This window comes from Suricata suricatta, chromosome 2 (assembly GCF_006229205.1).
Source record: "Suricata suricatta isolate VVHF042 chromosome 2, meerkat_22Aug2017_6uvM2_HiC, whole genome shotgun sequence".
In the NCBI taxonomy this organism is placed as follows: Eukaryota; Metazoa; Chordata; class Mammalia; order Carnivora; family Herpestidae; genus Suricata; species Suricata suricatta.
In genome coordinates this window covers 92,843,013-92,856,802 of record NC_043701.1, presented here as the reverse complement: position 1 = coordinate 92,856,802, position 13,790 = coordinate 92,843,013, and the positions used below count along the sequence as shown (strand labels likewise).

The 13,790-nt window shown below is 38.1% G+C and overlaps 1 protein-coding gene across 1 annotated transcript in view; it reads right to left on the bottom strand.

The window, feature by feature from the left end:
• The window catches only part of HDAC9 (histone deacetylase 9), a 912,954-nt gene extending 899,202 nt beyond the window's left edge, over positions 1-13,752 (bottom strand). The window contains exon 1 of the mRNA XM_029929772.1: positions 13,696-13,752. The gene's annotated coding sequence lies outside the window, so the exon portion shown is untranslated. The remainder of the gene's footprint in view (positions 1-13,695) is intronic.
• Positions 13,753-13,790: the final 38 nt, after the last annotated feature.

Below are 13,790 nucleotides of genomic sequence, written 5' to 3'. Positions count from 1 at the left end.
GAGAGAGAGGGATGCAAAACTTGAGAGACTATTGAATACTGAAAATTAACTGAGGGTTGAAGGGGAAGGGGGAGACGGGAAAAGAGGTGGTAGTGATGGAGGAGGGCACTTATGGGGAAGAGCACTGGGTATTGTATGGAAGCCAATTTGACAATAAACTATTTAAAAAATATATGGAATATTTTTAAGACATCCAATTAAACTTTAAGAGATGAAAACTACAATGTGTGTGATTAAAAAAAGAACACAAATATGGTTACTGGTAGCGAATCTAAAGACACAAAAAGAAAAACTATCCAAAATGAAACACAAAGAGAAAAAAAGAATAAAAATAAATAAACAGACACCAGTGATCCTAACATACATGTAATTAGAGTTCCCAAACGATGGTAGGAGACAAGGAAAACCAAACAAATTTGGGACCAAAAAAAATGAGTAATTTCTTTTCAAATTTGATAAAAATCATAAGCTCAATAAACCCAAATCATAAGAAACATGAAGAAAACTATACCAAGACATACCATAATCAAATTTTTCAAAACCAGTGAAAAAGGGAAAATGTTTAAGGATGTGTTACATAGAAAAAGAAAAAAAGATAAGGATGACAGATTTCTCATAAAAACAATGCAAGAAGGAAAACAGTGGAGCAATATCTTTAAAGTTGAGAAAAAGAAAAACTCAATCTAGAATTCTATATCAAACAAAAATCATAAAATAAAGCAAAAAAAAATGTTTTCCCTATTAGAAAAGCTGAAAGAATTCCTCACTAGCAGTCCTATGCCACATGAAATGTTAAAGGAAGCCCTCCAGGCAGTAGGAAGATGATACCAGATGGAAACTGTATGAAAAGCATGAAAGGAAATAAAGGAATGAAAGGAAATGAAGGGATGAAAGGAACGAAAAGCACTTAAAATGGCACAGTCATGAAGAAATATAAAAGATTTGGCTTTATTATGTAAATATATTTTTAAAAAATAGAATAGGATTAAATAAAATGTAATGTGTTTTCAATGGTTACTTGAAAACTATAAAATTCCTCAAGAATATTTCAGATCTGCTCTTCTAGAGAAATTAAAACTGTAACCATTATTCTAAAAACTCATTCCATTTGGCTTACATTTTTCTCATCTGGCCTGAGCAGTCTTAGCATTATACTTTTGAATACATAAGTTGAATTTATTATCTTTGTTTTAATAAATAAATAGTAAAGAATTCTAAAAGGGTGTTCTTAGTAAACAAGTTAGTTCACACAGTTTGGCAATGGCTTTGCTGATATTTATAAGTAAAAGCAAATAACTGTTGTTTCACTACAGTGTGAAACTCATCAAATGTAATTTTAATGCAGGTAAGTTTAAAAATGGAGTCAAACAGATAACTAGATTAAAAATATATCTAAGGGCACCTGGGTGGCTCTATCAGTTAAGTGTTCAACTCTTGATTTCAGCCCAGGTTCAGTTCATGATCTCATGGTTCATGAACTTGAGCACTGAGAGTGCAGAGACTGCTTGGGATTCATTCTCTCTCTCTCTCTCTCTCTCTCTCTCTCTCTCTCTCTCTCTCTCTCTCTCACACACACACACACACACACACACACACACACACACAAAATTAAATAAACAAACATTAAAATATATTTATTTATAGTACAATTCACAAAACTTGGATTCACTATTTGATCACCAACATCATGACATATTATTATCAACATCATTGTATAAGATGGTGTGAACATAATGCATAATACACATCATTAGGTATTTTTAGGAAAAGGCTTATCAGCAAGGTTAGGACAGAAGATAAAAAGCAGTGCTAGTGTCTCACCATTAAGAAGCAGATGAAAGCAATCAACAGACCAAAACATAATCAGCAATTCCTGAGTGCAAAACTATATGTTGCTACTGAGTTTTTCTCCTATTCTGTATAATCTATTCAACTGCATATCCACAGGTTCTCTCAATCAGTAGCCTTGCACTGGAATCAAAGTGGAAATAAAGAAATATAAATAAGATTCATCTTTTGGGTAAAGGGGGAAAAGTAGGTTCCTAGATGAAAATTTAGTATTGACTCTGGAAAGGAAGATAACTCAGCCATAAAGTATAGTTCATAAGCATTTGAGTGAATAACCCTGAAAAGAAATTCTGATGCACATTCAAATTTGGGAAGTACTATGCTAGACTAAGAGAATGAACAAAGACAAGTCTCCACACTGAAGTATTTGTGTTCAAATTCTGCCATATAAAACAACTATTAAATATCAAGCAGTAGAGAATGAATAGAGAAGATTTTAAAGTATTTGTTTGTCAACAGAGTTTATTTCAATTTGTTTGAATAATGAATCTCTACACCATTATACATTACTAGATTCAGCATTCTCTAAAGAATTAAATGAGACAATATATATGAACATACTCAATACTGAGGTTCAATAACCGTATGATGGATTTTAATCGAAGTCTTCTCTTGAAGTGCCACAAGTTGCATAAAAGACCTTGCCACATACAGAGAGTGATTCTTGCCTTTCTAAATGGAAAATCCTGTTGTACTGATTTCATAACATTGATACCAGCTGTGAAATATGTTATGTTTGGATTACATCTTACATAAGGATTGAGTTATCATTCATATGTTTAAGTGTGTATGATGCTACTTCATCCTTCTTCTCTATAAGAAAAGCAAAAAAGTTGATAGAACAAAAGGAATATTCAGACATTTTTAAGAATACAATACATTTGAAATCAGAATATTGGCAGACATTAATACCTCAAATACTGGCTATTATAAACACCATCTTATATAATGATGATGATAATAATGATGATCAAATAGTGAATCCCAAGTTTAAATGGCTTATTAGGAGAGACATGGAAACCTGGACCATTAGAAAAAAATGTGCATGTAAAACTTATCTGGTAAAGTAGTTAGTGTCAGGCCTCTAAACTAATAAGGACATGATGAAAACCCAACTCAGATGATGGGATGATTAAAGGGATGTCATGCAATGTTGTTGGTCATTTGGGAAGAAACTGAAACCAATTTGATGGAATACACTGCCCTGTGTTTAAAGTAGTATAACATTAATTAATTTATATAACTCATTTTATTTATCCAATAACAACAATCTCTAATAACAACATCCAATTACAACCAAAAAATGTAGTAGTGTTGGTGATGTGGGCAAATGAGTTTAAGAATCGAGGCTGCCTGAGCTGCCTACCAACCACATGACACTATTTTATAATTAAAATTAAGTAAAAGTAAATTCAGATTCTCAGCCTGACTTAACCACAGTGCAAGTGCTCAAAGGGCACACATGCCTAGTGACTATGATACCTGAGACACAGAGTATTTCCATTACCACTGAACATCCTATTAGACAATACTGATCCGTACAAGTGTTAAAACTGCCTCATATATGAAACACGTGATCTAAAAGAAAATATGCACATGCATACACACACACGCAAGCCAATAACTCATCCACTCTTTATATCAGAATGTTTATTGAGCATTTCTCATGTAAAAGTTGTTGTTGCACCAGGAATTTGGAGTCCACAGATTAAAACAAGGTAGTCCCTACCCTCAAGGAGCTCACAGTGTTTTAGGAAATAACAACATATAAACAGACGGTCAATTAGCAAATACTTCTTAGGCACCAACTTAGAAATGCACTTGATGCCGTAAAATAAAACAAAACAGGGACGTCTGGGTGGCTCAGTTGGTTGACTGACTCTTGACTTCAGCTCAGGTCATGATTTCACAGTTTGTAAATCTGAGCCCCATGTTGTGCACCACGCTCGCAGTGTGAAGCTTGCTTGGAATTCTCTCCCTCTCCAACTCTGCCCTTCCCCTCTTCTCACTGTCTCATGCGTGCTCTCTCTCTCAAAATAAATAAACTTTTTTTTTTATGTCTTATTTTTGAGAGACAGAGAGACAGTGTGAGCAGGGGAGGGTCAGAGAGAGAAGGAGACACAGAATCTGAAGCAGGCTCCAGGCTCCGAGCTAGCTGTCAGCACAGGGCCCGACGCAGGGCCTGAACCCACAAACCGTGAGATCATGACCTGAGCTGAAGCTGGCCGCTTAACCAACTAAGCCACCCAGGCGCCCCTCAAAATAAATAAACTTAGAAAAAACAGTAAACAACTTCTCTCTGCCTTCACAGGGCTTACAATATAATTAATAATACAACACAGAGTAAGATGTATAATATTTTAAGTGACAATATTTTAGTACCTATGTATTTCAAACTGAAATTCGTAAGTTTGATATGGAATTCTGTTTTTCCATTTTGGATTTTCACTAGGACAATAACCTAAAAGTATAAAATAAATATGAATATATTCTAATTAAGTTCTGAATAAGCATCTTAAAACAAAATAATTATCATGGAATTTCCATCCCAGTATTTGCTATTGGTGTTCTCAATCATGCAGGGACTAGGTGAAGCATACAGTTTTCTAAATAAATAAAGTCTGATGAGAAAAAAGGTGAGGATGAATTGAGTCACATGGTCAAGGCATCCAAAAAACTTGCACTATAGTGGTTTAAATCATCACCATGTTTGAAGGCGATGCAAGTGTGCTATCTCTGGGTAGTTTCTACACAATCTGTTCACCATTCCTACAATCTTTGGATGCGGCTTTCACATTTGATTTAGAATTCAAAAATTTTACGATGCTGGTAACATTTTTAAGAGAACAAAAAGGCATTATAGAGTGCTCAGGTGAAACCTCATTAAAACTGATTTTTGAAAATTATTTACTTGGAAAGTTTTGTTGGTGTATGAAGTCTGATTACCCTGAACCAGCAAACAAACCCTTGAAGTTAATATTGTAGGTTTTCTTTTTTAATCGATTTTTAAAAGGATACTTTCTGCATGCATATTAATATAAAACATAGAAGTGTATTAAATAAGAACAGGATCTGAGGCTACATTTTTATATTCTTAAACCCAACACGGGCAACGTAACTTCAGCAATACATCACTTGTCACAAAATTCAATCCTGTTCTTTTTACTTTCATCAGTTCTGCTATGTACATTTAATGTTGGCTTGTTGGTTTTGGTTTTATAATTCATGAAATCTACAAGCAAACATGTTTGTACTTTATTTCATGTTCCTACATAGTTACATAAAATATTTAATAAGAATAACTTAGGTTCATACTATATAGACCAGAGGCCTTAGCTAAAATCAGACCATTCTCTTGCATTGGGTTTTATTTAGAAGGGGGCTCATCATGAAGTCAAACCTCCTCTTCCTTTCTTTCCAAATAGGTATGAGAGGCTATAGGTCTATAGTGGGCCACAGATGAATTACAAAGAGACCACAAAAACCATGTAAATCATATTAAATATATCACTATATTTCAAAAATATAATGATGCTATCAGGGGGAATAAAATGCAAATTCCTTTAGTGGCTTTACTCATACAGTAGCCTTTCTTACTATGGATTTTTAAAATCAATTAATACTAAATTAAACTTTAAGCCTGTCCTGAATTACTGTAGGAATTCAAAGAACAAGATCATTGTGAACTGCAGTAAGCATCACAAAGGGGAAGAACAGAAATTGGGATTAGAGGAAAAGGAGCACTGGGAAGGTGCACCTCCTAATGGGCACACTTTCCAATTAAAACCCCAGAGGAGTAAAACTCTGATGTGGCTAAGAGATAAGCTACTGATAGTACTGGAGAGAGCAGGTTCAGAAAACACATGGAGAATCCTTGGCTGAAAGAAACTTGTGCTATTTAGTACTCCTTCAATTGTAAGAGACAGAAACTCAATTTATGTATAATTTCTTGTTCTCATAACATAAAACCACAAAAACAGTAGTAGAATGGCCTTAAGAATGACTGGATGCTGCAGCTGAAACGTTGTTATTGTTTATTCCCTACCACCTTCTTCTCCCCTCCACATACACACATGCACATCTTAACTTTTCTTGACATGTCAGTCTGGTTGTTCATTATATAAAACCTAACCCCCTTCTAGTTTTAAGTTTCAGGCTTATATCCTTAAAGCCATACAGCAAGTAGTGGCGAGAATTAAAAATGAAAAGGTAATAAATAGTGAGATGGGCTGGTGAGATCCAGCCCATGAGAGAATCTTTGTGCCATGCTAAGGTGTTTCAGCTTTTAGAGTCAAATTTGGCCTAGGCTAAATTAGAACATCTAAATCCTATATGAAACAATAAGTTAATTTCAAAGTTTCCTGAGCTGTAACTTGCTTAGGATTAATTTATTGTAGTTGACCCTGATAAGCCATAGGTATGCACCTGATCGAACACAATCCAATCAGAGAGCAGCGTTAGGGTGTTCAGTATAAAATGTTTACATTTCGACTTGAATAACCAGGGAAATCTTAAAGTCTTCCTTATACCATGCTGGGATGTAGGGTACAACTCTGTAAAATTAGCAGAATACAGATGAGTCCCACACTGAGCTTGTATTTTGCAGTAGAGCAGCAAGGAGATCTGAGCAAATGATTCCGATCAATGGAACTAGGTCCATTTAAAGAAGAGATTTAAGTACATAAAACAGAAGGGGAAAAAAAGCAGAATATCTATGAATAGAATTCAGAGGCACCACAGAGTAGAAAGGGGGACTGAGTAATAGAAGAACAAAGGAGGAATGTCTCAATAGACTTTTCATGTAGATCAAAACAGTGGCATCTACTGAAAAAGCCATAGAAAGAACCCTATGGTCAAAGAGGCAATGAGAATTCATAATGTTTCCTAATTGAATTTAATAGAAATCTACATATAGGAGAAAAAGGAGACACAGAACTTTATATTTCTGCCAAAATGTAAGTAGAAATAAAAATATACAGTCTCCACTCCACATTCTTACTTTTAGATGGAAGACAGACCTATAATCTGTACTTCCTGCTGGGAAAAAAAGAAGGCATGATACAGCACACTCTCTCACTCCTCTCTTTAGCCCTCATACTCCAATATCCATTTCTCACATGATGAACCAAGGAACCCAAGACCAATTGTAGTGCTGACATTCACTTCAGTGGGAAAAACAAGCTTTTCCTTGGAAGTCTCACTTACTGCTTGTGAGTACAGGATGTATATTATAAGACCCTGGGCTTTGAAATCAGAACTAGATTCAACTCCTGGTCCCACCCATATCTGAATGACCCTTAGCAAGGTATTTAACCTTTCAAAGTCTCCATTTCTTAGGTAGGGAAGCAGGGGTGGCAGAACTAGGGAAATTGGAACTCAGTTGCCAGAGATGAGATGCAGATTAGATAAAATCTTCAAAGTGCTTGAAGCACAAGCTGTGCTCAACAGACCCCCATGCCCCAACACAATACCCAATATTCACTGGGCCACAACTGTACAATGGATCTGAGATGGTCTCTGGCTCTGTTCCCTCCTAAAAAAGAAAAGGAGGGCAAGCTGAGGACCTCTAAATCATAGCACAGGCTCCAGGCTCAGTGAAGGACCGGTGACAGTAGTGCTTATCTTTCATATGTGGAATGTATTAAGAACTAATGAAGTCAATTCCTAGACTAACATGTCTGCTAGTGGTTCCTCTTTTTAAAGGCTTCTACTCCTTTGTTACCACCATTCCTAAATGGATCCTCATTACTTCCATTCTCCCAAATCCTATTAAGAGTTTTCTTTCTAAGGAATTGCAGGACTCCAACTACTCTCCAGTTCAACCCCATCTCCAGTCATTCATCATGCCTCTCCCGGTCAAAATCTTCAACACATCATTAAGGAATCATGTTCTCACATTTTTATCCTTCTTTTCTTAAGCAGTAGACATTCATAATCCTTGCAGGCCATGAGCAAACAAACCACATTGTTACATATGAAGAATGCTCTTATTATACAGAGCCTATTTTCTATTACAGAAGCTGGGGTGTCAACAATGACAGCAATAATATCTCACAGAATCAGTTCTGCAGACAGATTTTGAGCACTGTTTTTAACTGAGCAGCTTCTAAGCAAGGTCTGCTGACTATTCCAAAGACTCGGCAAGCAGGGCGCCTGAGTGGCTCAGTTAGTTAAGCATCCAACTCTTGGTTTCGGCTCAGGGCACAATTTCACAGTTCATGGGTTTGAGCCCCAGATCTAGCTCTGCCCTGGCAGTGTGGGGCCTGCTAGGGATTCTCTTTCTCTCATCCTCTCACTGCACCTCTCCTGCACTCTCTCTCTCTCAAAATAAATAACCTTTTAAAAGTACAAAATAAAAAAAAAAATCAATGATTCATGCTAAATGACCTCCAAAGAGTCATGCCATTGTATAGTCCCCACCCCTTAAGTTTGGGTAGAACATATGACTTGTTTCTATTGAACAGAATATGGCAAAGGTGATGGATGGCACTCTCCTGATTAGATTATGTTTTGTGACAAAAGTAATGTCATGTCACTCCCATATGTTATAAAAGATTGTCTTATCACACTGGAGCAACAACTCTCCCTTGCTAGCTTTGAAAAGTAGGCTGCCATTTTGCAAGAGTGCTTATTTGAGAGTCACAAGGCAAAAAACAGCAGGCTGCCTCAAAGAGCTGTGTGTGGCCCCTGACAACAGCAAGAAAATAGAGACTTCAGTTTTACAACCACAGGAGATGAATCCTTCCAACAATCTAGGGAAGCCTGGAAGCAGATTTTACCCTAGGTGAACCTCTCACAGGAGTGCAGGCTTAACCAACACCTGGTGAGATCCCTGAACATAGGATGCAACTGGGCCATCAAGGGACTTGTGAACAATGAAACTGAGATAACAAATGTGTGTTGTTTCAAGCTGCTAAATTTGTGGCAATATGTCATAAGCAAAAGAAAACAGAGTAGATATCCTATAATACATTTATTTAATTCTTAAATTAACTAAAGTTAGTTCAGTGACTTGCTGCCAAACATCGTGAGTGATATTTGAGTGAACCAAATTTTATCCTTCCTTCACTGGCCATGTCAAATTCCACTCATCACAATTCCATGCAGACTAGACTACTCCACACTAATCTCCTTATCAAAAATTCTGTAGAAATGGGAAGGAAGTACCATTTCCAGCAATCTCAACTCTTCTCAATATCACCAGCAGCATGCTATACTCTCCCTGGTTTGCAAAGAATATTAAAAATGGGCCTTTTCCTCTCTTTTAGGCTCTAAACAGAATAACTTACAGTAAACGGCAAACCACACTTGAATAATCATTTTTTTCAAAACTTCAGACTAAAAACATTCCAATGAACGCCTATAAACCAAACGCTTAGGGAAAGAAAAGTAAATAAAGAAACCTAATAAAGTAAAGAGCACCTGATACCATCCCCTTATTAGAAAATGCTTGGGGTACACTCAGGTGGCTGACCATCTGACTTTGGCTCAGGTCATGATCTCACAGCTCCTGAGTTCGAGCCCTGCGTCGGGCTCTAAAGTGACAGCTTGGAGCCTGGAGCCTGCTTCGGATTCTGTGTCTCCCTCTCTCTTACCTCCACCCCCTTCCTGCTTGTGCTCTCTCTCTCTCCCAAAAATAAATAGTAAAAAAATTTAATAAAGAAATTGCTGAAATTATTTTTGTCAAATACATGAAGCTTGTACAACATTACATGTTACTATTGTCGATGAAATTATAGTGCTTTCTTCTGTATCCTGGATAATGTATTCCATTTTTGAATCTAACAATACAATATCATAAGTCTTGGCTGTTACAAATCATGTGGGCAATTACCCTGAAAAAATTCTAGAAAGAACTGAAAAAGAGGGAATTTGAAAAAATGAAAAAAAAAATGTCATGAGTACCTTCTCCACAGAACAAGTTGCTATCCTTTTTTTTGTTTTGCTTTGTTTTGTTTTCACGTCCGATTTAGCTAGATACGAACAGAAATTGTCTACATGAAGAGAAACAACCAGATAATTGCATAAACCCTCTGTTCACTTTGATTTCATTAAGTTCAGCCAAAGAAGCAGAGCTAATAAGAGAAGATGGGTGTCCTAACACCCAAAAAAAAAAAAAACATGATCTCTAATCGATACTGGCTGGCTCTAGAGTGGACAGTCCATTACTGTCTTCTGTCAATATTCTATCTTCTCAAAAATCACATTCTGAATTCTCTCACCAGTGAGCCTGATGATGTTCAAGCTTGATGATGGTACTGATAAAATTCAAAGCAGTTTTGACCATTAAAAGGATGGTATGCAACTAATAAGGCCAGACCAGTGAGGACAGAGAAGTGTGTGGCATATGGACTAACTGCAAGAATGAATACCCCTCAGACGTGTGTGTTTGTTTTAGCACGAGCTACTGGGAGCACAGTTCTCCGCCATCAGCAGACAACAGTAAAGGCCCATTCCCTTATGACTAGACTGATAGATATAAAATCTGATCAGCATATCTACAAAGCTAAGCACTTTAAAATCCAGGAATTATAAACTTATGGAAATATCATTTAACATGGCCATGGGAGCAACTTGCTATTGTGAACAGAATACAGGAAATATAGATGTCACCCTCAGCTTCGCACTGATTCACTAGTGTGTGACCTTGGATCTAACGGTGAACCTGCTGCCTTCTTCTGAAAATGAGAACAATATGTCTTCCTACCTACCTCTCAAATGGTTTGAAGAATAGCTGAGAAAGGTAAGAGCTGTAATAATAAGATAGGAAACAAGTGTACATTTCTGTGGATGTATCCAATAAAAATTAAGTATGACATCTTTATTGAAAGGGAAGGGCTTCAAACAATAAAAGCCTCCGCCAATTTAAACATTAATATAATTACATTTTAAAACAAAAAACCCATTGAAGCAAAAATAAAAAGCCACATTTGAACGTAATAAAAAATGTCCATAACTACAATATTTCACTAATGAGAAGGTACAGATGCTACATACAGAAGGATTTTATGATGTCCATATGTTTCTCAACTGACTCTCCTTGTTAGCTATTTCTCCATATCTCTATTTAAGAATAACCTACACCTTCCCCACTGAGCAGGTGTAAATTGTGTATAATATGTTGTAATATTTAAATAAATTCAAAATAGAAGCAATTCCAAAGAAAAGAAATGAAAGCTATATAACCCTAGAACGTCCTTAGATGCTGATATTAACACAAATCTGAGCTATGTGGATCACTGGAACTAGCTAATTAGACAACTTATCTGGTCAGTTGGCTTTACAGTTTAAAATTCCTAAAAACCCAGATATTTTCTAAGTATACCCCCAAATATATATAAGTAGTTATTTATATATAGTGGCAGTAACTTCATAAAGCAACTCTGTCTACCATAGTAATGGGCATAATAATGATCATAAAACATTCAATCATAAAAGTCTGTTACAGTGTATAAAATTACCTTTTTCATTTCAGAAGGGCCATCATTATTTTTAGAGGATGTCAGTTTAATATGCCAAACTCTCTCTAGCCCAACAGTGTTTGGTCTGACTTCCCAATGAAGGCAGGCCCAACAGGATGAATTGCAGAAAGAAAGAAATAGGAAGACTGAGGTTTAGGAATTTAAAAAAAAAATAAGAGAAAGAAAAGAAAATACTTCCTTCCTAACCATAAACTGGTACTTATTTTAAAATACTTAATTCCTTCTGCACAATCCTAAGTCCATTCTGAATGAAGATGATCAATTCCGGGAGAGAGCTGGGAAAGCATCTCTCCCTCCAGCTGGCAGCCTACTATCACAGGTCAGACTCAAGATTCCAACTCTACTTGCACCTGTTTGTGACTGAAACATCTATGAAAACATTCACTTTTTCCCCACACATAAAATGACATATTCCAAGAACAGTGCTCTCAAAATTTGCCTCGTTCAAATAAAATGGATGAAAATAAATTATAAGAAAGTTTTAAAACTAACTAAATTATGTGTCCTCTTGGAAATAAAATATTCTTATTAAGCGGTTTAAATGCAAGTGCTTCCCAGAAGGCACATCAGTGATTTGGTCTTTGGGTAATTAAATTGGTGCCAACTGGAATCCTGCTTTAAAAGGAAAAGGAGAACTAATTATTTGTGGCAAAAAGCAAATATAGTAAACAACAAGTTTTCAGTCACAATAATTTCCATAATAAACATCCAAAGCACCAAAGAGTAGTTCAAAAGATATCTTTTCCAAACATGATATTTTAATTGTCCTCATTTACTAACTGCAACTTATTCTGTGCTGTTATTAATTACAGGATTTAAAAGATTTGCAACGCCTCAGAAAATAACATCCAGACCTTTTCAAATGTCAAATTGTTTTCTTTCCAAATAATTTAATTTTTTCCTTTAATATAAATTCTCTATGTACTTACTCCCTTTTCCTAGCTTTCAAGGATGTTTGCAAGATTTAAAAGCATTGACTGTACTTGAAATACCTTTAGTTCCTAAATCCTACCCTTTATGAGAAATCTCAACACGCCAAGAGTATTTAGTTGTATGGACATTGTTATACCCTTTGGGGAAAATAATATTCACTCTTCACTTCCTTTTCCTGTTGGAAGCTCAACTTTTTATGCCCTTCTTACCTCACTCCCACATTTTGCACACACGCACATACACACATGCACAATATGCGTGCAATGACATACATGTAGATAGCCCATTTCTCCCAGATTTCAAAACACTGTAGTTACTTAACCTAAAAGTTCCTTTCAGGAGATAATATACACCTCCCGGCGGGGAAACAAACGCGAGAGGTCTTCCTAAAATTAGAGCGTGGGAGACTCCTAGAGAATTTCCAAACCCTTATCACCTGAGCTGCGTGCTCAGCTCCCGGCCGCAGGCCACGTCTGCTGACCACCGCGCCTCGGATCTGGAGAGCGGCTCAGTCCCCCTCGATCACCGCACGGACGCACAGGCCTCTGACACCTCTCGCTGCGGACAAGTAGGAGATGGCTTCAAAGCCAACGCTGCCCGCTAGGCACTCCGGGAACGCCCCCCGTCCTCGGCTCCCTCGAGTCCCCACAGAGACACCCCTCCAGTCATTTAATTAACCAGTCTACCTTTAGTGAGTTTACGATTCACCAGTCTCCTTCTACTAGCTCAGAAACTGGTTTACTTCCCATCCCCCAGGCTCCAGAACTTTTCTTAAAACCCAGAATTCAGATGTGTAGTCTTGGAACTGAAGTCCCCCCACGAAACATCAAAGGTGCCCCCACTAAGTAATGCTCCCTTCAAGCAACACGTTGGCAGTACAAACTTTTCATTCATAACTCGGCTCCGGCACACACTGGGTGTGTGTGTGTGTGTGTGTGTGTGTGTGTGTGTGTGTGTTGGGGGGGGGGGGTGTCATGTCACCAACCCCTAGCCTGGGCTTGAGTAGCCAATGTCTTTTTGCCTAGAAAAAAGATCACCTGGCACTGAACTTACGACAAAGGTTCCCTTCAACCCACCACAGCCTCCCGGTGTCGAGGTGCAAGGCATGCTGCGTCGGGGTCTGGACTGGGATGCTGTTAACCTGGGCAATCCGAACAGGGAAGACTGAGGGACATCCGGGGGACGCTTGGCCCCCCAGTTCCCAGGGCTTCCCCCGGGCACCAGCCGGGGACCGGGCTGTGGTGCCACTCACCTCCGCCCGCTCCTGCTGAGGCTGTCGCGCCCTCCTTCGCCCCGCGTCGGCGACCCCCTAACTTCTCCCCCTTCTCCAAACAGCCATCTTTCGCGGAGAAGAGAATGGCGAGACCGAAGCGAAGGGGGGGGATTGAAAGTTGACTCGGGGACCGCCGCTGCTCCGCCAGCAGGGACTTACCGGCCGCGACAGGCGCCTGAGGAGGAGACCGCGGCGAGGACGGCGGGCGCGGCGGGGCCGGCTCGGTGCGCGCTGCGCGGTGTGCGGGACGCGCC